Source organism: Ictidomys tridecemlineatus, chromosome 7 (assembly GCF_052094955.1).
Source record: "Ictidomys tridecemlineatus isolate mIctTri1 chromosome 7, mIctTri1.hap1, whole genome shotgun sequence".
Taxonomy (NCBI): domain Eukaryota; kingdom Metazoa; phylum Chordata; class Mammalia; order Rodentia; family Sciuridae; genus Ictidomys; species Ictidomys tridecemlineatus.
The window spans coordinates 106,768,244-106,791,428 of NC_135483.1; the positions used below are offsets into that span (position 1 = coordinate 106,768,244).

Genomic DNA, 23,185 nt, shown 5'->3' on the forward strand with positions numbered 1-23,185 from the left:
CCAAAAGCAAACCCCCAGTGACTACCTCCTCCATCCATACCCTACTTGCCTCCAGTGACCACCCAGTTAATCCATATCCATGGACTAAGCCATTAATTAGGGTACAATTCTCATAATCTAATCATTTATCTCAGAACATTCTTGCATTTTCTCACAAATGAGATTTTAGTAGACACTACATATCTAAACCATAAGAGAACTTTCAGTATCTCTTTTCCCAGTTATGATGGGTGATGAGCAGATGGTCTGTGTACAATTGTGCCACCATCACATGCTACATTTTCTTTTCCCAATGTAATTCCTACCTTCAATCTTCCATCTCAGAATCCAGTCCCCATGGAATCCAACTGAAGACATCAGGTGTGTGTAAGATAGAGGAAAGGACATCATGGACTATAAGGGTGTGTGCAAGGGAACAAATTACAGTGTTGAATCACCAAATATCTTACAGTAAGAGGCAAAGTGAGAACTATACTGCTGCAGGAGAGTGAGAGGTGGTAAATTCACTGGGATCTAATTCTCTAGATGCCAGGATGGCTGTGGGAAAGGAAACAGAGAGTGAACTTAGAAACTACTACAGAGTGGGATGTTCAAAATCAGGATTACAGACTTGTTGGTACAGGTTGAGCATCCCTAATCCCAAAATCCAAAATTAAAAAGTGCTCCAAAATATACATGTTGAACATCCCTAATCCAAAAATCCAAAATTTAAAAAATTCTCCAAAATCTAAAATATTTTCAACACTGACATGATGCATTTCAGATAAGGGATGCTCAACCAGTAAAGACTGTACAAATGTCCCAAAATATGAAAGTTTTAAAACATTTTCTGGACCCAAGAATTTTGGATAAGGGATACTCAACCTATAATTAAAATGTCAAAGCTTAGCCCATAGCACATGTGGCTGAGGTAGAGTGGAGGACAAGTGTCATTATTGAGTTATGTCATCAACACAGACAAAACACATTTGTGCCTTTCCACAATGTCAAAATTCATTGAATAACAATAAATTCACAAGCTATACCACTTTTAGTGATGGTAGCTCCCCAAATATTCATAGGTTACCTGATAGTCTTAAGCTAAACAACCACAATTTTTCCTATTCCATTCTAATCTTAATTTTTAATATTTATGACACTCAAGTCACATGTAGTACTTCACAGGAGAAAAAAAAAATATATATATATATATATATCATATGCACCATACAAAGATCTAGAAGTGGTTTAGGTGGCCTCCAGGTTACAGGATACTCTGTCCAGAACACAGGCAGTGAGAGATATGAATTCAGAGTCAAAGAGTCACTGTAGGTGGTCAAATAGGCAACTGCAGGTGGTTAACAAACAAGTTCTACAGGGTTGTCAAGGCAGAGGGTCTGGATGGACAACATTTCCAGTCTCAGTGTTAGCTTGGAGTGTCAACTTGAAGGGTCAGGGTAGACTGAACCACTTCTTGTTGTCACAGGTAGAAGAAACCATGCTCTGCTGAAGTCCCATAGGACAGGAACTCAGAGGTTCATCACTGGGACACTTTTCCTGGGTAAGGCTCTTAGCAAGTGACCAGGTGACTGGATCAGGACGTTGTCCTGTCAACTCCTTCTACAGGTCTTAGGTAAGAGGCTTACTTCCAGTGAGGCTGATAAACTCCTGTGCATAGTGTTCCTGATATGATGTGGAATATCAACATGTCCAGGTACTCCAAATTCAGTTTGACAGGTTGGCACATCTGAGTTACATATCAGCTTGTGCCCTACAGTTGTGCTGGTCAGGTGGTGCTCATTTACTTGTAAAATCATTCTTCCTTGGCTCTAGTACTCAAAATGGAGTCTCTCCGGTAAATCACTGCTTTACAAAATGGAGAAACTCAGATTTAGGGACAGCCTTTAAAAATGCCCCTTACACATCATGGAGTAGCAGAACAGGACAGTCTGCTCTCTACAACAAGACCATGGAAACAGGAAGGTCATAAAAAATGAGAAGCAGATGAGTTTCTAGAATTATCTAAGCAGTTGCTAATATCAGCAGGAAAAATGTCACCCACACTGGTGGAGAGTAAGAAAGAGGTCACCTTCTCAAGGAAGGAGGGTGTCCCCCTGAGGAGTAGCTAGCTATGAGGCTCAACAGTGTGCATTTTCAGGGAGTGGAATGTGATTTTAGGGAACATAAATATGGCATAAGCCTTTGCTTCTTTTTGCTAAATTCCCTCTGTGCCTTCAGCAGGAGTTTGCATTCATAGTTCCCAGGCTTTCTCACCCCTGCTTGTTTATTCTTTTTCATTTAGACTTTATGCACCTGCAGGTGAGCAGCGGATGTCAGCCCCAAACCTTTTTTTTTTTTTCTTTTTACAGAGCTGTCACTGAGCAGGGCTGAACTTGGGAGCCACCTGCTCTGAATTACCAATTCTGCTGCTCTTTGTAGAATAGACCTATAATGCAAAGAGAATTTTTCATGAACATTGAAAGGTACACAAATGAATCTTATCACTTCCCCAAAAACACATCACTTCAGGAAGCTGACACTCTGCCTTTGTTTGAAAGGTTTTGGGTCTTGCTGAGGTACCTTCCAGCCCTCCCCTTAAATTTTTTGAACATTCTTAGACAATATTTAGTTTGACAAGTCATGGTATAGATAATTTCAACAGATTTTTAAATTTAGAACAATTTTAGATTTAAGGAAAAAATTACAAAGATAATAGAGTTCCCACATCTACCCACACCCAGATTCTACATTTGTTAACACCTTAAATTAATTAGTGTGGCCCCTTTCTCACAACTAGTGAACCAATGTTGAAACATTGGTTTGCCTTTAGTTTGATGTCTGTCCCAGAAGCCCATCTAGGATTCCACATTACATTTAGACGAGGTCTAACTCAGGTCTCCTTAGGTTCCTCTTGGCAGTGACAGTATCTCCGTCCTTCCTTGTTTTTGATGACCTTGACAGTTATAAAGAGTGCTGGTCAAGAATGTTATAGACTGTCCTTGAGCTGAGACTTATCTGATGTTTCAACCTTTATATATTAAGGTTCACTCATGTAAAATTTTATAGGTTTTGACAGATGTTTAATATCATGTATAGACCATTCCAGTATCATGCAGATAGTACATTGCCCTAAAAATCACCTGTACTTCACCTATGGAAACCTCTCCTCCAAGTCTCTAATAGGCAGGGGTCCACTTACTCTTTTATCAGCCTTTTCCAGAATGTCGTATTAAAGCACCATAAATTTCTTTATATTGGCTTCTTTTACTTAGAGGCATGAGTTGAAACTTCATGTATGTTTTTGCATGTCTTATAGATCATTCCTGAATCATTTTTCACCATATGTATATATTAGTTTGTTTGCCCATTCACCTACTAAAGGACATTTTGGTAGCTGTGAGTTCTAGTAATTATAAATAAAGTTGCTATGAATATTGGCATGTACATCTTTCTATATGGACAAGCATTCTCATAACAATTGTGTAGATACCTAAGAGTGTAATTACTGGATAGTTTGGTAAGTCTACATTTTTGCAAGAAAATGCCAATCTGGTTTCCAAGGTAGCTATAACATTTTGAATTCCAACCCACAGTGAATGAGAGCTCCTGTTGCTTTGTATCCTCAATAGAAATTGATATTGTCAGCTTTTGCATTTTAGTCATTTTTATTATTTTTAATAATAAAATTAGTTATATATGACAGGAGAATGTATTTTGACATATTATACATTTATGAAAAGATAGTAGAATGAATCAAACATTACTTTCCTATATGCATATATGCATACATGGCCAATGTAATTCCACATCATGTACAACCAGAAGAATGGAAAGTTATTTTAGCCATTTTAACAGGTGGGTAGTTGTATTTCTAGTAGGGTGTTACTCATTGTTTTAATTTGTTTCTTCCTGAAAGGATAAATTATATTGAGTACCTTTTTATATACCAATTTGTGATGTGATGTGTGTGTGTGTAATTTAGATATATTGTTCATGTTTAAAATTGAGCTTTTTGTTTTCCTCTTAAGATGCAAGAGTCCATGTTATATTTTGAACATAAGTTCTTGATTAGATTTTTTTAAAATATTTTCTTCCACTTGATGATTTGCCCTTTTATTTTCATAATACTCTTTCATAGACAAAAGTTTTAGATTTGATTAAGTCCAACTTAACTATTTTTTTTTCTTTCATGAGTGATGATTTGGAAGTAAAAGTTAAAAACACATCACCACCCAAAAAGTCACATGGATCTTTATCCTGTTTTCTGCCAAAATGTTTATGCTTTTATGTTTAGATTTATTATCTATTTTGAGTTAGCTCGTGCATTCTTTTGCATACCTATTACTCTAGAGCCAAGACTGCCTTTCTCCTGGGATGGCCTTTGTGGGATTCTCTAAGTTCAGTTGACTATTTTTATGAGTGTGTTTCTAGACTCTGTTCTGTTTAATTGATATATGTGGTTCTTCTTTCTCAATACCATGCTGTCTTTTTTTTTACTGTTTTATTTTTTAATTTTTTTAACCATGCTGTCTTGATTACTGTAGCTTTAGAGTAAATCTTGACTTTACATAAGGTTGTTCAACTTGTTTTTCTTTTTTAGTTTTATTTTGACTTTTCATTATCCTTTGCTATTCATATAAATTTTTAAATGTTTATTGAGATCTACAAAATATCTTGATGGGACTATGGGATTTTATTGAATCCATAGATTAAATTGAGAAGAATTGTAAACTTAGCAATAGTGACTCTTCTGAACTAGGTACACAGCATACCTCCCCATTTATGTCTTTCATTTTTGTATATTTCCACATACAAGACTTGTACATATGTTAGATTCCTAAGTATATTTCATTAGGAGGGTTGATTATAAATATTTTTAAATGCATAATCAGTTTTTTTTCACTTTTCCTTTTTGAAACTCTTTTGGGATATGACTTTTAAATTTTTTATTGGAGTATTATAGCTATCCATAGCAGTTGGGTTTTGACAAGATCATAAATGCATGGAATTTGATTTCAATCCCTGCTCCCGGATACACATTTTTATTCCCCTCCTACCTCTCTGCTCTTCTACTTTACTGATCTTTTTTTGCTAATTTATTCATTTATTTTTATGGTACTTTCTACATATACATAAAGGTGAAATTCCCTGTGGTATATTGATATATGCATACAATGTGATTGTGTTAAATTTGTTTCTCATTTCCTCTTTTCCCATCTCTCCTTCCTCTCTCTGGATCTTCTACTCTACTGATTGCCTGAATATCTTTCTTGTATCCAATCTCTCCCCTCCCTGCTGCTTTATTTCCTTTATTTTGCTCTAGCTTCCACTTATTACAGAGAATGTTTGACCCTTGATTTTCTGAGTTTGGCTTATTTCACTTAGCATGGTTTTCTCCACTTCTGCCCATTTACCAGCAAAGGCCATAATTTTGTTCCCCTGTATGGCTAAAACTCCATTGTGCGGGTATATCACATTTTTATGATCCATTCCTCTATTGATAAGCATCTGGGCTGATTCCATAATTTGACTACTGTGCATTCTGCTGTTATAAACATTGAAGTGTCTGTATCCCTGTGCTATGCTTATTTTTAGTTCTTTTGGATAAATATCAAGCAGTGGGATAGCTGGCACATATGGTGGTTGCATTCCTAGTTTTTTTTTTTTTTTGAGTAATTCCCACACTGCTTTCTAGGTGGTTGTGCTAATTTTTAGTACCACCAGCAATGTATGAGTTTACTTTTTCTCCCACGTCCTCACCAGCATTTATTATTGTTTGTGTTCTTGATAATTGCCACTCTGACTGGGGTGAAATGAAATCTTATTACAGTTTTGATTGGCATTATGCTGATTAATAGAGATTTTGAATCTTTTTTTCATATATTTCTTGGCCATTTTTTTCTTTTTGATAAATGTCTGTTTACTTCTTTTGCCCATCTTTTGATTGCTTTATTTGTCTTTTTTGTTGTTGTTTTAACTTTCTTTAGTTCTTTATGCATTCTGAATATTAAGCCCCTGTTAGAGGAATAGCTTACAAAGATGTTTTCCCATTCCATAGGCTTATCATTTCCTTTCTGTGCAGAAGCTTTTTAATTTGATTGAATCCCACTTACTGGTTCTTGATTTAACTTTTGGGTTTTAGGAGTCTTGTTGATGAAGTTGTTGTCAGAAAGGATTGGTTTTTCTTTCTCAATACCAGGATGAAGTGTTTTCCCTGTGTTTTTGTCTAGCAGTTGCAAGTTTTCTGGTTCCATTTATAAGTATTTGATTCATTTTGATTTGACTTTGAGCAGGGTGAGACTGACAGGGGTCTAGTTTCATTCTTCTACATATGAACATCCAATTTTCCCAGTACCATTTGTTAAAAAAAGCTATCTTTTCTCCAATATACATTTCTGGCACCTTTATCAAGTTCCATATCACTGTAAGTATGTGATTTTGTCTCTGTTTCTTTTGTTCTGTTCCTTGGTCTTCATGTGTATCTTGATGCCAATACCATGCTGTTTTCATTTCTATAGCTTCCTAGGATCATTTGAGATTGGTATTATGATACCTCCTGCATCACTCTTCTTGCTCAAAATTGCTTTGGCTATACTGGGTCTCTTATTCTTGAAAATAAATTTAAGGACAGTTTTTTGTTTTCTCTCTTTATTTGTTTAGTTCTATGAAGATGGCATTGCTATTTTGACAGGGATTCCATTGAATCTGCATATTGATTTTAGTAGTATGGACAGTTTGAAAATATTATTTCTGCCTATCTATTGGGATATAATTAATAAACCATAAGATTTACCCTCTGAAATTTGCAACTTAATGGTTTCAATATATCTCACTACAATGTGAGTTGAGAAGAATTTTATTGCCTTAAAAAGAAAAAAACTCATATTCATAGTAGAAATTCCCAGTTTCCTCACCTCATTCCACAGTACACTAATCTGTATTTCTCTATGAATTTGCCTTTTCTGGACATTTCATATGAATAAAACCAGAGAGTATGCAGTCTTTCATGTCTGCCTGGTTTCACTTCATGTAATGTTTTCAAGGTTCATCCATGTTACAACATGTATCAGTACTTCATTCTTCTATATTAATGAATAATATTCCATTATATTGATATATCACATTTTAGTTATTGTGCTTATGAATTTGTTTTGTTTTCCCATTTTTGGGCAACTATGAAAAATATTTCCATAAATATTCCTGCACAGATGGAATTTTTTTAATCCTAATTAAATTTTATTTTAATTGAAGCCCTGTATGACATTAAAATACAGAGCATTTCAAATATTATTGGCACCAAAATAACAAAATAACTGATTCACCAAGGAATCATTAATATGAGGTTCATTTAAAAAAACACAAATAAAAAGTTTAATTTCAGAAACTGAATCCATCCTTTATAAATACACTAAAGCACAGTCCACTTGAATTGAGAGCAAGCATATAGCTACAGTATTCAACAGAAGGACAGCTTCCTAGGGGGCCATGGCAGAGAAGCACCTCGATTCACCCACAGCACCCAATGGTCTGAAGTGATGCAGAACAGGAACCCTTTTCAGATGTTAAAGCAAACACTTTGAAGATGTATTGTTAAAAGAATTTGACAACTGATAATTTCACTCTGATGTCCTGGGATTCTAAAATACCCCAGTGATGGCTGCATCTTCCCTATTATAAAAAATGAAAAATCTAAACGCCTAAGGCTAGCCTCACCACTGAAGCCTGCCAGACGCCCCTGTTGGTCACCACCACCTCCAGGGCCTGGCTGTGGTCCCAGCCCCTGGGTCAGCACACACAGAGCTCCACTGCTTAGGGACGCTCGGTCAGAGGTGCCAGACGTGGTCAATGGACCCCCTGTTGCATTGCCACGCTCTGCACTGGCCGAATCCTCAGCATGGACACACAGGGGACTCCAATCTCAAAGAGTCAGGACAGACAGTCGGGGACCTCTGAGTGAATGAATGGACTGTGCAACCCTGAATGCAAACACCTGAAACGGAACGTGTCTGGGACCATGTCACTGCAACTGCACAGTCCATGACTCACCAAAACTCATGCACACTCCAAAACTCAGTACAGTTTTGTTTTCAAATGCTTTGTCTCTGTGGTAAAAAGTTAGCTTCCAGAATATTCTCTCCACTCCTCAACACATTTTAGAGCCTGCAGTTAAAACTGTTCATTCAGGATGGCTTAAGCTCCACCTCCTATTTACAGGTTTCATTTCACAGCCACAAAAGCTGTTTGGTTGCAATTAAAGCAATATTTAATTAAAATACAGTACCTCATTCATGGTTTTACACAATTGAATAAAAATCCTACAGGATAAAACTGTTTACATCTTGTCCCCATTCTAGGGAAACACATTTCTGATCCCTAACTTTTAAAAAATGTTGCAGTCATGAATTAAAACCTGATCGCCCCACTTCATAACCGACGAGACAGGCTGCTTCCAGTGGACTCCCAACACGCTGCGACCTGGCCTGACAGGAGTAAGGCACCTGTGACATTACAGTGGGAGCCGGCGGGTGGCCCTGGATGCTGACCTGGTGTCCCACATGGCCCCGTTGGGCGGGTCACAGCCCCGGTACAACAGCCAGCCAGCCAGCACTACCGAGAGCACATCTGGTCTGGCGACTCAGTGTGAGTTCAATGCCGAAAGTAGATCAAGGGAAGATTCACTTTCAAGAAGATAAGTTTTTCAAAATGCTCCATCATGAGCCGGGGCTGGCCAAAGCTGCCATTCTCTGCGGGCGTGCTGAACAGCTTTTCTGAAGGGACGATACTTGGGGGACAGCCCAAAACTCTGACAGCTAAAGTGGACAGCCCAGGCAGGATGACCGCTTGAGGTTCCAGTAGGCAACAGCTGTGCTCCATCCAACACCTCCTTCTCCAGGCAGGCGAGCGCCATGTTTTCGGGCAGCCTCTCCCGAGGGTCTGGCCCCTCCACCTTGGCCATGAGCTACCACAGGCTCTCCCCTCTGCCAGAGTCTCTCTACAGGGGCCCTGAGTCACAGCCATCGGTGGCGGCTGTGTCCTCTGAGGTAGAATTCAGTATTTCTAGCTCCCTGATTAGATCTTGCCTGGACTGCTCTACCTCCTCCTTCGTGAACAGGGAGGCTTTGTAGCCAGGGTCCAGCAGTGTGGCAAAGACATACCTGGGGTCATGGAGGGTGGTGGACAGGCAGCTCGCTATGGCTTTCTTTAGCGACTTCACCATAGTGTTGATGCCCATCGTCTCCCCAAAGAGCATCTCGACCTTGCTGCTGAGGATGTGGATCATGCGGATGACCTAGCTCAGAGTGGACACGTGGGCACTCATCTCCCGGCTGGCAGCATCAAAGGGCCTCAGCGCATGACACAGAACTGCATGACCTCCCACTGGTCGCAGCTGATCAGCTCTCTGAAGCTGCACTTGATGGACATCTCATTGATGGCCCTCTTCTGCTCCAGCAGGAGCTCCCGCATGTGCAGGGATGTGCTCCCCTGGACGGCACGTCCTGGACAGGTGGTGCTGTGGCAACTCGTACTCCTGCTGCAGTGTGGCCAGCTTCTCCCTGGCTGTGGGGGAGCGCAGGACACACTCATACAGCTTTTGGGCAGCACTCAGCAGGCTCTGCACCATCCTCCGGCTCTTAATGGCCTCACTCCCTATCAGGTTCACCGTGTGGCTGAAGCAGGGCATGCTTGAGTGCTCTGCCTCAGTCAGAGTCTTGCTGATGCTCAGGTTGTTGGTGACAGTGATGCCCACCTGCAGGCCGATGGATGTCACCCAGGCTTCCCATCAACACTCCAGCTGCTTCTCGATGCTACCACCACCATGATCACAGTCAATCTGCGACACATCCAGAAGTGCTGAGCAGTGGTGGTAATCGCAGTGCAGGCGGGCTGCGGATGCGACGGTGACCCAGTGGGCAGTGAGGGTCAGGTACTCATGGCTCTGGGTGACTGTCCAGATTCCTGATGTGAAGTGGACCACGCCACTCTCGGCCTCCCTCGGCTGGGACAGGACCATCTGATTCATGTTGCCATACATGCCAGGGATGGCCATGCTGCAGAAGTATGAGGGCAGGGGCATGGAGTACTGGGGCCTCAGGTACCCCAGCAGCCTGTTGAAGCCAGCGCTGTCCACGAAGGAGTAAGGCTGGAGGTCCAGTGCCATTAACTCTGCTATCAGGCTGGTGATTTTTTTGCCAACTGGGTGAGAGTCATAGAACTTCTCACTGGGGTCATCAAAGGAGGATGTGTCTGACAACTCTGTGCTCAGTGGTCCTGGACACCTGGAGAGAGGGACAGGGTGGTCTCCAGGTAGACATCGGCCTTGAGTACTTGGCAGTGGAACCTCTGTAGGCAGCTGGTGCCCAGGTTGGTGGGCTTCTTGTCCCTTCTGATGCTGCGCCTGCAGTGCAGACATACCACCTTGGTGGAGTCTGCAGAGCACATAGAGAAGTGGTTCCACAACTTGGAGGTCTTCTTGCTGCTAACAGGAAACCCCTGGGTGGTTCCTCCTGACCACGGCAGGCAGGCCAGGCATCTTGAAGGAGCAGCTTTCTGCAGAAGCCAAAGTGACATACAGAGAGTTCGCCAAACTGGCACCCAGAAAGCCCTTCTGGGTCCCGACCACCTCAGGGTGGCGTCTGTACAGATGCGCATCAAACAGCTGGTGCCCACATCCCCGACTGATGACGCAGCCACAGTACTGACACACGGCCTTCAGACTGTCCGTGGGGGCCAGTAAGAAATGGTTCCAGACCTCCGATTTCAGCCTCTTCATGACCTTCTTCTGCTGGAAGACAGCACCAGCCTTGCACCTCCTCCTCAGGCTCAATCCGCTGGCCTGCTGCTTCTCAGGAGAGGCGCCCATAGAAGCCTAAGCCACGGACATTCCGGACATTCCGTGCTGAGTGCGTCCCCAGGCAAGTCCCCTCTGGGACGAAAGTCCTGGTTGTCCTCCATGGCCGACCACAACTACCCCAGCTCCTTCCTCATGCTAGTGTCTCAGGTCAATGGTGAGCTGGTTTGAGCACCCCTGTGCGCCGACCCAGCATCACCGTCACCCTGTCACAGCTGTTCTCTGGGCTGCTCCTGTGAGTGCCCCATGCTGGGACTCTGCTGCTGCCTGCCTGGCCGTGGGGCGTTAGTCTGCACAGGGGAGACTGGCTGCTGGTCTTGAAGACAGGGTCCCCACCACCTGGACAGCACACACAGCCCTCCTGCATGTCTGTATTCATGCTTCCAGAGGTCCACTTCCCAGTTCTCTCTCTGCAAACTCTAGGCCTGCCAAGGATCTGGGTGTCGGCTTGGCCCAGCCCTGGCAGGCAGCGCGGGCGGCGCGGTCCGTGCACTGGGGACACCGAACTGTGCAGCGGAGAGCTCGTTCATTATGAGTTTTTATTTTTTCCTTTTTTAAATTTAGATAATTACCCAGTCACCCACAGCTATAGGACTGATAGAGCAAGATCCCTTGTATACTTTACCCAATCTTCCAATGGAAGCATTTTGAAGCTTTATAGCAGAATGCTACAACTGAGATGTTGATATTAATGACAGTCCACAAGTCATATTCAGATTTATTCGGTTATACTTGTATTTGCACATGTGTTAAGTCTATACCATCTTATCACCTCTTTATGATATCAAACAATAAAGTCAAGATGCTGAAAAGTTCCAGCACCATACATGTTCTTCTTGTCTTTTAACTTGTGTTTTAACTACACTGACCTTTCTTCTGTTCCCTTTGGCTCTAACCCCTGTTTGTAGTATTCTGTTCCCTTATTATTATTTTAATGTCAGTTGGATCAATAGTGAAAACTCCTTTCTCATTTTGACAATAGTTGTTTGCATCTGCTGTCATTTTTTTCTTCATAAGCCAGGCAGAGGCCTATAAATTCTTTTATTAGAGTGTAATAATTATACATAGTTATTTGGTTCATTTTTGACAAAATAATACGTGCAAGGAATATGATTTCAATCCTCATTCCCCACCCTTTGCCTTATTCATTCTTATCTCCTCTATTAATCTTCCTCTCACATCCTTTATTTATTTATTTTATTGGTATTTTATACATATATATATAGATGAAATTCTTGTTGGTACTTATATGTCTCTATAATTTGCCACTGTTAAATTTCTTCAATATTTTTATCCCTTTCCCTTCTTTCTTTCCTCCCTCTCATTCATCTTCTTCTACTCTACTGATCTACCTTATAACTTTTTGAAATTCAATCTCCTACCCTGCCACCTTCTTTCCCTTACTTTTCTCTAGCTTCCACATACAACAGAAAACACCCAGCTCTTGATTTTCTAAGTCTGGCTTATTTCACTTAAGCCATAGTTTTTTTCCATTGCCATCCATTTAGCAGCAAATGCAATAATTTCATTATTCTTTATGGCTGAGTAAAACTCCATTGTGTCTATATAACACATTTTCTTGATCCATTCGTTTTTTTAATGGAAATTTGACTTGATTCCATAATTTGGCTGTTGTGAATTGTGCTACTATAAACATTGACATGGCTATATTGCTATAGTATGCTGATTTTAGTTGTTTTGAGTAAATATCGAGGAGTGGGATAGGTGGATCATATGGTTCCTAGTTTTTTGAGGAATGCTTTCCAGATTGGTTGTAGTAATTTTCAGTCCCTCCAATAATGTATTAGTTTATGTTTTTCCTCACATTCTTACCAGTATTTATAATTGTTAACATTCTTAAAAATTGCCTTTCTGACTGGGGTGAGATGAAATCTTAGTGTAGTTTTGATTTGCATTTCCTTGATTGCTAGAGATGTTGAACATTTTTTAATATGTTTGTTGGCCATTTGTAGTACCTATTTTGAGAAATTTCTAGTTTGCTCTTTGGATATATATATATTACATTGAGGTGGGGTTTTTAGTTCTTTATATATTCTAGATATTAATCCCCCGTCAGAGGAAGAGTTGGCAAAGATTTTTCCCGTTCCAGAGGCTCTCTCTTCACCTTCTTAACCATTCCTTTACTGTGTAGAAGATTTTGAATTTGAAGGTACTCCATTTATTGATTCATGGTTTACTTCTTGAGCTTTAAAGGTCTTGTTGAGGAACTTGCCGGCACTAACATGATGGAGTTTTGATCCTATGTTTTCTTCCAGGAGTTCCAAGGTTTGTGGTATAATTTTAAGTCTTTGAATTATTTTAAATTAATTTATTTATTTTAATTATATATATATGTGCATTTTGATTCATTGTACAGAATTTAAACACAATTTTACCTTTCTATGGTTGTATACAATGTAGCGTCACACATGTCATACAAGTACCTAGGGTAATGATATCCATCTCATTCCAACATCTTTTCTACCCCCATGCACTCACCCTACCCTTCTGCCCCTTTACGTGGTAAAAGTTTCTCCATTTTTCCTATGCTTCCCCCCCCTTTTTTATGGATCACCATCCACTTATCAGAGAGAACATTTAGCTGTTGGTTTTTGGGGGAATTGGCTTACTTCACTTAGCATGATATTCTCCAACTCCATCCATTTACATGCAAGTGCCATAATTTTATTCTCTTTTAATGCTGAGTAATAGTCCATTGTGTATGTATACCACAGTTTCTTTATCCATTTATCTATTAAAGGGCATCTAGGTTGCTTTCACAGTTTAGCTATTGTGAATTGAGCTGCTATGAACATTGATGTGGCTACATCACTGTAGTATGCTAATTTTAAGTCCTTTGGGTATAGACTGAGGAGTGGGATGGCTGGGTCAAATGGTGGTTTCATTCCAGGTTTCTAAGGAATCTCCATACTGCTTTCCAGATTGGTTACACCAATTTTCGGTCCCACCAGCAATAGTTTTGATCAGGTCTTGTAATGTCTCCTGCATCGCTTTTTTTTGTTCAGAATTACTTTGGCTATGTTAGGTTTCTTTTTCTTCCAAATGAATTTAAGAACTGATTTTTCTAGTATGATGAAGAATTTCATTGATATTTTGATGGGTATTGCATTGAATCTGTATATGGTTTTTGATAAGATGGCCATTTTGACAATATTAATTCTGCCTATCCAAGAACGTAGGATGTCTTTCTGTCTTCTGAAGCCTGCTTCAATTTATTTCTTCATTGTTCTATAGTTTTCATTTTAGAGTCCTTTTACTTCCTTCGTTAGATTAATTCCTAGGGCATTTTTAAAACTTTGTTTTGTCTTGTTTTTGCTTGAAGTTATTGTTAAAGGGATGGTTTTCCTGATTTCTTTCTCAACTGAATCACCATTCAAGTATATAAAAGTTATTCATTTATGAGTTTTGGTCTTGTATTCTGCTACTTTGCTAAATTCATTTGTCAGCTGTAGAAGTCTTCTGATGGAATGCTTTAGGTCTTCTAAACAAAGGATCATGTCATCATCAAACAGTAAGAGTTTATCTTTTTCTTTTCCAATTTGTTAAATTTTACTTCTCTTGTCTGATTGCTCTAGATAGAGTTTCAATAAGTGTATTGAACAGAAGAAGTGAGGGTGGATATATTTGTTGTGTCCCTGATTTTAAAGGAGAAATTTTCCTTTTTTCTCTATTTAGTATGATGCTGGCTTTGGGTTTATCTTATATTGCCTTTATAATTTGAGATAAGTTCCTTCTATCCTTCGTATCATCAATGTTTTAAAGAGGAATGGTGGTTGTATTTTATCAAAGACTGTTTCTGCAGCATTGAGATGATAATATGATTTCTGTTCTTAATTATTTAAGTGATATATTACATTTATTGGTTTCACTATTTTGAACCAACTTTGCATCCATGGATTGAAGCCCACTTGATCATGCTGTTTTATCTTCTTAATATGTTTTGATTGCAGTTTGCTAAAATTTTATTGGAATTTTTTAGAAATATGTTCATTAGGGATATTGGTCTGTAGTTGTTGTTTTTTTTTTCTTTTTCCCTAAACGTGTATTTGTGTGGTTTGGGCATCAGGATTATACTAGCTTTATAGAATGTATTTGAGAGTGTTGCATTCCTTTTTAATTTTATGGAAAATTTTGAGGAAGATTGGTGTTAGTACTTATTTAAAGGGTTGGTAGAACTCAGCTTAGAATTCATCTGGTCCTGGGCTTTTCTTTCTTGGTAGGCTTTGAATTGCTGTTTCATTTTCATTATTTGGTATTGGTCTGTTCAGGTTTTCTATATCTTCCTGGTTCAATTTGGGCATTTCATATTTAGCTAGAATTTGCATGTTATTGGAGTATAAATTTTCAAAATAGTTTCTATGAATCCTCTGGATTACAGAAGTGACTGCGGTGATATCTCCAATTTATGTTCAATATTTTACATCAGCTCCCTCTTTCTTTTGGTTTATAAATCTTATTGTTTTTGAAGGAGCAACTCTTTGATGTACTGATCCTATGTATTGCTTTTTTTATTCTCAGTTTCACTAATTTTGATTATGACCTTTATTATTTCATGTCTTCTACATGATTTTGAAATCAATTTTTTTTGTTAGACCTTGAGGTGGAGCATAAGTTTATTTGGGGAGGATCTCTATTTTTTAATGTAGGTTTCCAATGCAACAAATTTTCTTCATAGAGCTGTTTCATGCTAGAATTGTGACTTTCTGATCATTCCAAAGAAAAAACTTAGTTTTTTGTTGATTTTTCTCTGGTTTTCCTAATACTGATGCCCTTCATTTCTGTTCCCATTGTTTACTATCTTACAATTTTATATTTGCTTTAAGTTTAAAGAAACTTCTCTTTTTTTCCTAGTTGTTCAGGGTAGAAATTTAATGTTTTAGCCCATATCTTTCTTTTTCACTAATATATCTTTTTACTTCTACAAATTTCCCTCAAAGAAAGTACTGATTCACATATATCCTATATACTCTGATGTTATGTTTTCAGTTTTACTTAATTCAAAATATTTTAAAATTTGCCTTGAAATGCATTTACCCAGTAAATTGTTCATCAGTGTCCTATTTCATTTCCAAATATTTGGAGATTTTCAGCCTCTTTCTGTTATCTATTGCTAGTTTAATTCCATCGTTGTCTGAGAACATGCTTTGTGTGATTTCTGTTCTTCTAAATTTGTTCAGATGTGTTTGGTTCAAAATGTGTTCTCAGTTCAATGTGAGCGTGAGAGGAATGTATATTTTGTTATTTTGGGGTAAAGTATTCCAGAAATGTCGATCAGATCATGTTGATTGATGGTGCTTCCTGGGCCATCTATATCCCTACTGACTTCCTGCCTGATTTCTCTATCAACTATTAAGAAAAGAGTGTTGGAATCTCCAGCTGGAATAGTGGATTTGTCTATTTCTCTTTGCAATTCTATCAGTCTTTACTTCACGCATTTTGATGCTCTTTGTTAGATACATGTTATTAAGAATTGTTAAGTCAGGGGGGCAGGAAAGAATAGGACTTCACTGGATTAGACAAAGGGGAATGAAGGGAAGGGATCGGGAATAGAAAAGACAGTAGAATAACTCTCCTTTTCAGACATAACTTTCCTATATTCAACCAGTGTAATTCCACATCATGTACAACCACAAGAATGGGATCCTAACTAGAATAAGTTGTACTCCATGTATGTATGTCAAAATGCATTCTACTACCATGTATATCTGAAAAGAACACATAAAAAAACTGTTTTGTCTTCTTATAGAATTCTATGATGCCCCTCTTTCATCCTGATGATGTTCCTTGTTCTGAGTTCTGCTTCATTCGAGATTCTCATAGAAAATCCAGCTCTATTTGTCTGATTGTGACTATAGGTACTTCTCACCACCCGTTTGCTTTTCACCCACCTGAGAGTGGTTTTCCTTTAAGCAGTGTGCATGTAGGTCTTATATTTTCATTCCCTCCCAAAACAATGTCTTTTAATTACTGTCTCTACTATTCACCTCTAAAGTAATCATGGGTACGTGTGGTGTAACATCTATTTTAAACTGTTTTCTTTTTTGCTGTCCTTGTTTTTCCAGGAGCTTTTTTTCACTCCCCCTTTCATTTTATTTGAGCCAGGTACTTGATTACATTTTCTCTCTTCTCTTAGAATATTGTTCATTTTTTTTTTTTTTAGAAATTTCTAGTGGCTAGCCTAGTGTTCACTCTACATATGATCTTATTCATGGCTCCTGTGACAGTGGCCAGTGAACTTTGGGTAGGCTTCCAGTAAGCGCTCCATCTCTGTTGTTCTGGAAGGAAGGCTGAAGGAGCAGTACTTGTGAGGTCTGTGCTGCTCTCGTGCCTAAGCAAAACAGCAAGAGAAAGAAGAAACACAGGATGGTTCTGAGAGCTGCTCAGACGTGGCATGTGTACAAGTTCAAAGGCGATGGGAGGGGAGAAGGCTCCTCCCTTAGGATGGCTTCTCAACTTTACCTGGAAATCAACAGTGATGTCAAGTCCTCTGACGGGCAGGCAGACAATAACCGTAGACAGTAGGCCTCTGGGCAGCCTGTACCACCTAGGAGTGAGGACTCATTCCTAGGAATGTAGAGGCAGAGACCTTGACTTGTGCTTTGGGGTCCAGATATCGGGTAGGTCTCTCAGATCAGTTGCATTCCTGCCATCCGTTGCCATTAGAGAAGGGCTAAGAATTCTTTCCTCATCCTTTTTATTCCGTAGCTATGTGCAGCGGGACGATCTTGCTTCTCTGTTGCCGGATGATGGAAATGAACAACAAAACAGATTTGTCAGGTTTTCTTCAGGGCTAGAAGTTTTAGGATTTCTCTGACTCTGTATTCAATGTCAAGTACAGTCCCTCAATAGAATTCAAGAAAATCCTAGGTGACATTGCTCCATGCTATATGTTTCCTCAGCTGGCATCTGACTCATCAATTCTGACACACTGGTGTATGAGGAGGTCAGTAGGGGCACAAGGTGGGAGGGTTGTGAACACATGGTTTCTCCAGAAGTTAGGAGAAAGGCCGTCAGAAATGAGAATAAAAAACAAGTGGAAAAAGGAAAGAGGGACAAATGAACATGAATTCACCACGGGACCTTTTCTCATGAAGCCATGGACACAGCTTCTGTTCAGGGTGGGAGTAGAAGTCCAGGCTCCTGTGTGATCCCCACTGTCCACTGATGCTGCAGGTGTGGACCTCATCACTCCTGGGAGTGGGGGCTATGTCCTCCTACCTGGCCTTCTTCTTTGCCACCAGGCCCAGGACAGGGCCTTGTTACTTCCTTGACAGGTGGCTATGCAGATCTCCACTTGCTTTTGTTGGAATTGGAGTGAGGTGTGTCCACAGGTTCCTGTGGTGTCTGTCTGAGTAGAGAGGTTATTTATAAAAGTGTCTTACTAAACAATTCACAATAGCTAAACTCTGGAACCAAACTAGATGCCCTTCAGTAAATGAATGGATAAAGAAACTGTGGCATATATACACAATGGAATATTACTCAGCAATAAAAGAGAATAAAATCATGGCATTTGCAGGTAAATGGGTGGAGTTGGAGAGGATAATGCTAAGTGAAGTTAGCCAATCCCCCTCCCAAAAATGCCAAATGTTTTCTGATATAAGGAGGCTGATTTATAGAAGGGTAGGGAGGGGGAGCATGGGAGGAATAGAAGAACTCTACATAGGGCAGAGGGGTGGGAGGGAAAGGGAGGGGGCAGGGGGTTAGCAAGGATGGTGGAATGTGATGGTCATCATTATCCAAAGTACATGTATGAAGGCACAAATTGGTGTGAATAGACTTTATATACAACCAGAGATATGAAAAATTGTGCTGTATATGTGCAATAAGAATTGTAATGCATTCTACTGTCATTTATTTATTTTTTAAAAAATCAATAAAAAATAAAATAAAAAATAAATATAAAAGTGTCTTGTTAAGTTGGACCTTTTTTCTCTCTCTCTCTTTTTCCCCCTGTGGGGCAAGGGTGGAAGAAAGAGAGAGAGAGACAGAGAGAGAGAGAGAGAGAGAGAGATATGAAGGAGGGAAGTAAGAAACAAACGAGAAAGAAAGAAGAAGAGAAAGAAGGAAAGGAAAGGATTTTCTTGCAGTTTTTCTTCCCTTTGTGCTTATTGGCACTTGTAGGTACCAGCTTCTCCACTATCCAGTGTGAGAATGTGGAACATGAAGGAAACCAGGGGTGAACCAGGCTTCCTCCCTTGGATCCTAAGGGCTAATCTGTCGCTTTCTCTCCACTGTTCCTTTTGCTAGTTTTGTGTATGATATCAAGAAATTCTCATTGTACTTAATGGGAAGAATAGGGAAATTCATACATATGGTATCCACTCCATCGTCCAGTAATAAAAATCCCTAGTAGGGAATATTTGTAGTTTTATATTGAATTTGTTTTTGTTTTTGCTTTGCTTCTGTTTTATTTTTATAATGAATATGCAGTTCTCCTGTAATTAAATTAAGCATATATATACAATTGTTCTTCCTACCCCCACTGCAAAATATCTTTTGTGTATCAAGATATTTACTCTTTTCTACTGGATATAGTCCAATGCATGATCTCCCCATGGAAAATGAGAGTAAAGCCATGATTTCTGTGGCTTTGCCTGTTTTGAATTAAAGACATCCCAAGATGTTCCTTTCTATCTTCAATTACAGAATTATAATTGAACATTTTAATTAAAAGTCAGTCTTGCCTAGCAAGTGCCGCCCATGGCTAGGAGGGAATGGCTCCCACAGCTGTGGCAAGCCTCCATTCCTTCTTCAAAAGCTCTGTCAACATCTGTTCTCATCCTGGCTTCACCTGCATGACCTTGGAGAGGAAAAAAAAAACCCTCTCTCAGAGCTCACTAGCATGAGGCCATCGAACTGTGTACTGCTAGACCGAACCAAGGAGAACAGCTGTCTTTAACCTGTGCATCGCCAGCAATGGGAAGTCAGGTGTGGGACACAAAGAGATAGGAAAAAAAAAAATCAGAAAGTGTGAAGTTCTAAGCAGCCGGTGTTCTCAGCTGATAGTGTTTGCCCAAGGTCATTTCCAAGTGTTCCTCACATCTGTATAATTTTGTATGAATGGAACTCAGTGGCCCATGGAAGACAAATGAGTATAGCAAAAGTCAAATGAGATCAGGGAGAATTAATGTGCCTTAGGCTGGGCACCATGTCAGAACACTGGCCTGGGTTCAATTCCCACTACCAAAAAAAAATTTATATATATATATATATATATATATATATATATATATATATATATATATAGAGAGAGAGAGAGAGAGAGAGAGAGAGAGAGAGCGCATCTTCCCAGGAGTTAAAGCTCAGTGACAGGCATCCTAGGAGACAGACCATGAGTAAAATATGCTCTTATCCTCTAAGAGTTTTATTTGGGAATAGCATGCTTCTTCAGTTCTCTCTCCTAAGTGTGTTTCTACTGGCTTAGATGTGCTTTAAACCTAAAGACCCATTATGGGTGCTGTAATCTGTGGTCTCCTATCAATATCTATAAGTTCCCTAAGGAAATTTATCATATTTTATCCATAAAATCAAAACAATGATATGATTAACTTGCTCCTGAATATGATGTACATAACGTGTGTGAAATGCCCTTCACTGTGCCTCAGATACAGTGGACATAATCCAAGGTATGTTAGCCACATTACTGGGTTTGATCCTTATGTCAAGAATGTTTACTTTTCCTTCTCATTTTACATATGAGGAAACTGTGGTCCAAAGAGGTGGAGGTCCTTGCTCCTCATCACACAGCTCTCAGTCCCAGGTTTGGCAAGTTCTAGGACAGCTATGGAAAGCTTCCTCTGCTCTGGAGCTTCACAGCTCACACCAAGTTCAGTGTCATGAAGATCAACAGTTCGTTGGCTAGTACTAGAAACAGGTCAATAATTGAGGAAGAGGATGTTGTTTTAGGACTGACGGTGTGCTTTCAGCAGTGTGTTGTTTTTCATACAGGTGAGCTCATCAACCTTTTACTTATTATATTATATAAACTTTATATCATATAATAATATATATAATATAATAATATATACCTTTTTGCTTGCATGTGTAACTGTTTACCTATTATATATAATATTTATACTTATCACACTAGTTATATATATCTTCATACTTGCATCATTTTATCATGCATTATAAAATGACACAAATAGAAGCTGGGGCTATGGCTAGTGGTAGAGCCCTTGCCTAGCATGTGTGAGGTACTGGGTTCGATCCTCGGCACCACAAATAAATAAATGAACAAAATAAAGGCTCATCAATGTCTGAAACTAAAATAAAATTAAAAATGACCCAAATATATGCATTATATATTATAAAATGATACAAATATGAAGACAAATAGTGCAAAATAACATTCACCATGTGTTTCAGAAAAGGTCACTATTCTTGGGTACACCAATTAGCTTAAAAAGTGTACCTCAATTTGGAAAGAAAGAAGTTCACTGGATTAGACAAAGGAAAACATGGGGAAGGGAGGAGGGATGGGAATGAGAAAGATGCTAGAATGAACCCTACGTGAATTTCCGATGTTCATACATGAATACATGACCAGTGTAACTCTGTATCACATACAACCACCAAAATCGGAAGGTGTACTCCATGCATATTATGTCAAAATACACTCTAATGTCATGTATATCTAAAAAGAACAAATAAAATTTTTTAAAAAGAAAAAAATGTACCTCAATTTTTTAAAAATCTAAGGAATAAAGCAGCAATTATTTTATTATATCTCATCATTTTTTGGATTAGGAAGCTGAGTAGAATTCTTCTGGGAATTTCTTCTGTACCTTGTGGGGCCACCTAGGTGACTTAGTGGCATTCAGGGGCACCTGGGCTGACACAGAGTATCTGAAAATTCTTCACTTTCTCACTGACCCTTAGCCAGGATGGCTAGGAGACTGGACTCAGCTAGGTCCCTCTCCTTTCTCAGGTAGACTCAAGGCCTCTCCAACATTTGAATCATACATTTTTATGATGTAGGGATTCAAACAGGGGTGTCCTGATACATTTTGACAATTTCAAGCTATCAACATGATGTCAATAGCCTTACCTGAAATTTTAAGAGTTGGTTGGTTCCTATGTGCCGGTATGAGCTGGCTCTAGCACATCAATGCTTCCAAACCCCTGGGTAGAAGCTCCAAGTCCTCCTAAAGGCCACGTCTGGGATTGGCATTGCATTACATCTGCTGTTCTTCATGGGTTGAAGCAGTCACAGGCAGGCTCAGACATAGAAGGAAGGGACAATCAACCTTCATATCACAGTAAAAGGGATTTCAAATAATATGTGGCCAATTTTAGTTGTGTGCATATGTGTAAATGGGTTGTTTTCAACTAAAACTCTCAAGACCAAGACATCTCTAAAATAAAGGAATTATATTGAGCTGGTACAGCCAGAAAAGGACAGGTCCTACAGCCACCAGCAGCAAAGCTAGGCAGCTACTGAAATTATGTCCACCACACCTAAGAACTAAGAGCAGCTAATAATGGATATTTGGGGTAGGCAAGCATAAATTGTTCAGATTGCTCCTACACTGGCCATAGATAAGAGAGGCAGTGTTAAACCAAGCTGGGAAAACTTTAAGAGGACAATACCTAGGGGGAAGTACTTATTGCTTCTGGATTGACTGGTGTCAACAGCCTGGAAAGTTCACAGGATGCCAGGGGTGTAACGGGGGTTTGTCAGCAGCTGGAGTCCATGTCTTGACTTATATTCAAACATGTGGAAGTCTATTGTTGCCTTTGGCCCATGGTTAATAACTGATTACTTCACTTATATTTCTCTCTCTCCCCTTCCTCCTCCTCCATTCTCTGACCATTGTAACAAAATTTAGGACTTCTCAGAATTTTTCTTTTATCAGGGTTTATTTGTGGCTGTACATCTGTGTGGGTTAGGATAGCAGCGCAGATGGTGTGTAACCTGTTTAATGTGTCATGAACATATTTCCATGTCAGTATTCTTTGGTAACATTCTTTGAATATAGCAATAGAAATTCACCATCTTGCCTGACCTTGATTATTATTCATTGACAAACTATATTTTTTCCAACCTCTCACTCCACCTACCATGACTACGCTAAACCTGGGCATATATGTTTACTTCCTGTGGGAGACACTCTTGGTCATCTACCCAGCAGTCTTTCCCCTGGCCTGTCCCCTCTGCAGACAGTTTGCCCCCCATGATAGACTCTAAACATGGCACATTCCCCTTGTGGCCTCCCTAGCAGCTAGAGAATGGGTAAGTACGAGTTCTGGCCAATCAGATCAAAGGGCAAGACACACTGAGAAAATTGTTCCTCCATAAAAATAAAAGCTTAAATACACAAGGAGAAACCA

The 23,185-nt window shown here is 39.5% G+C and overlaps 1 pseudogene; it reads right to left on the reverse strand.

Moving 5' to 3' along the window:
- Positions 1 to 7,405: 7,405 nt before the first annotated feature.
- On the reverse strand, positions 7,406 to 11,320 carry LOC101973570 (zinc finger BED domain-containing protein 4-like; annotated as a pseudogene).
- Between the last annotated feature and the right edge of the window lie 11,865 nt (positions 11,321 to 23,185).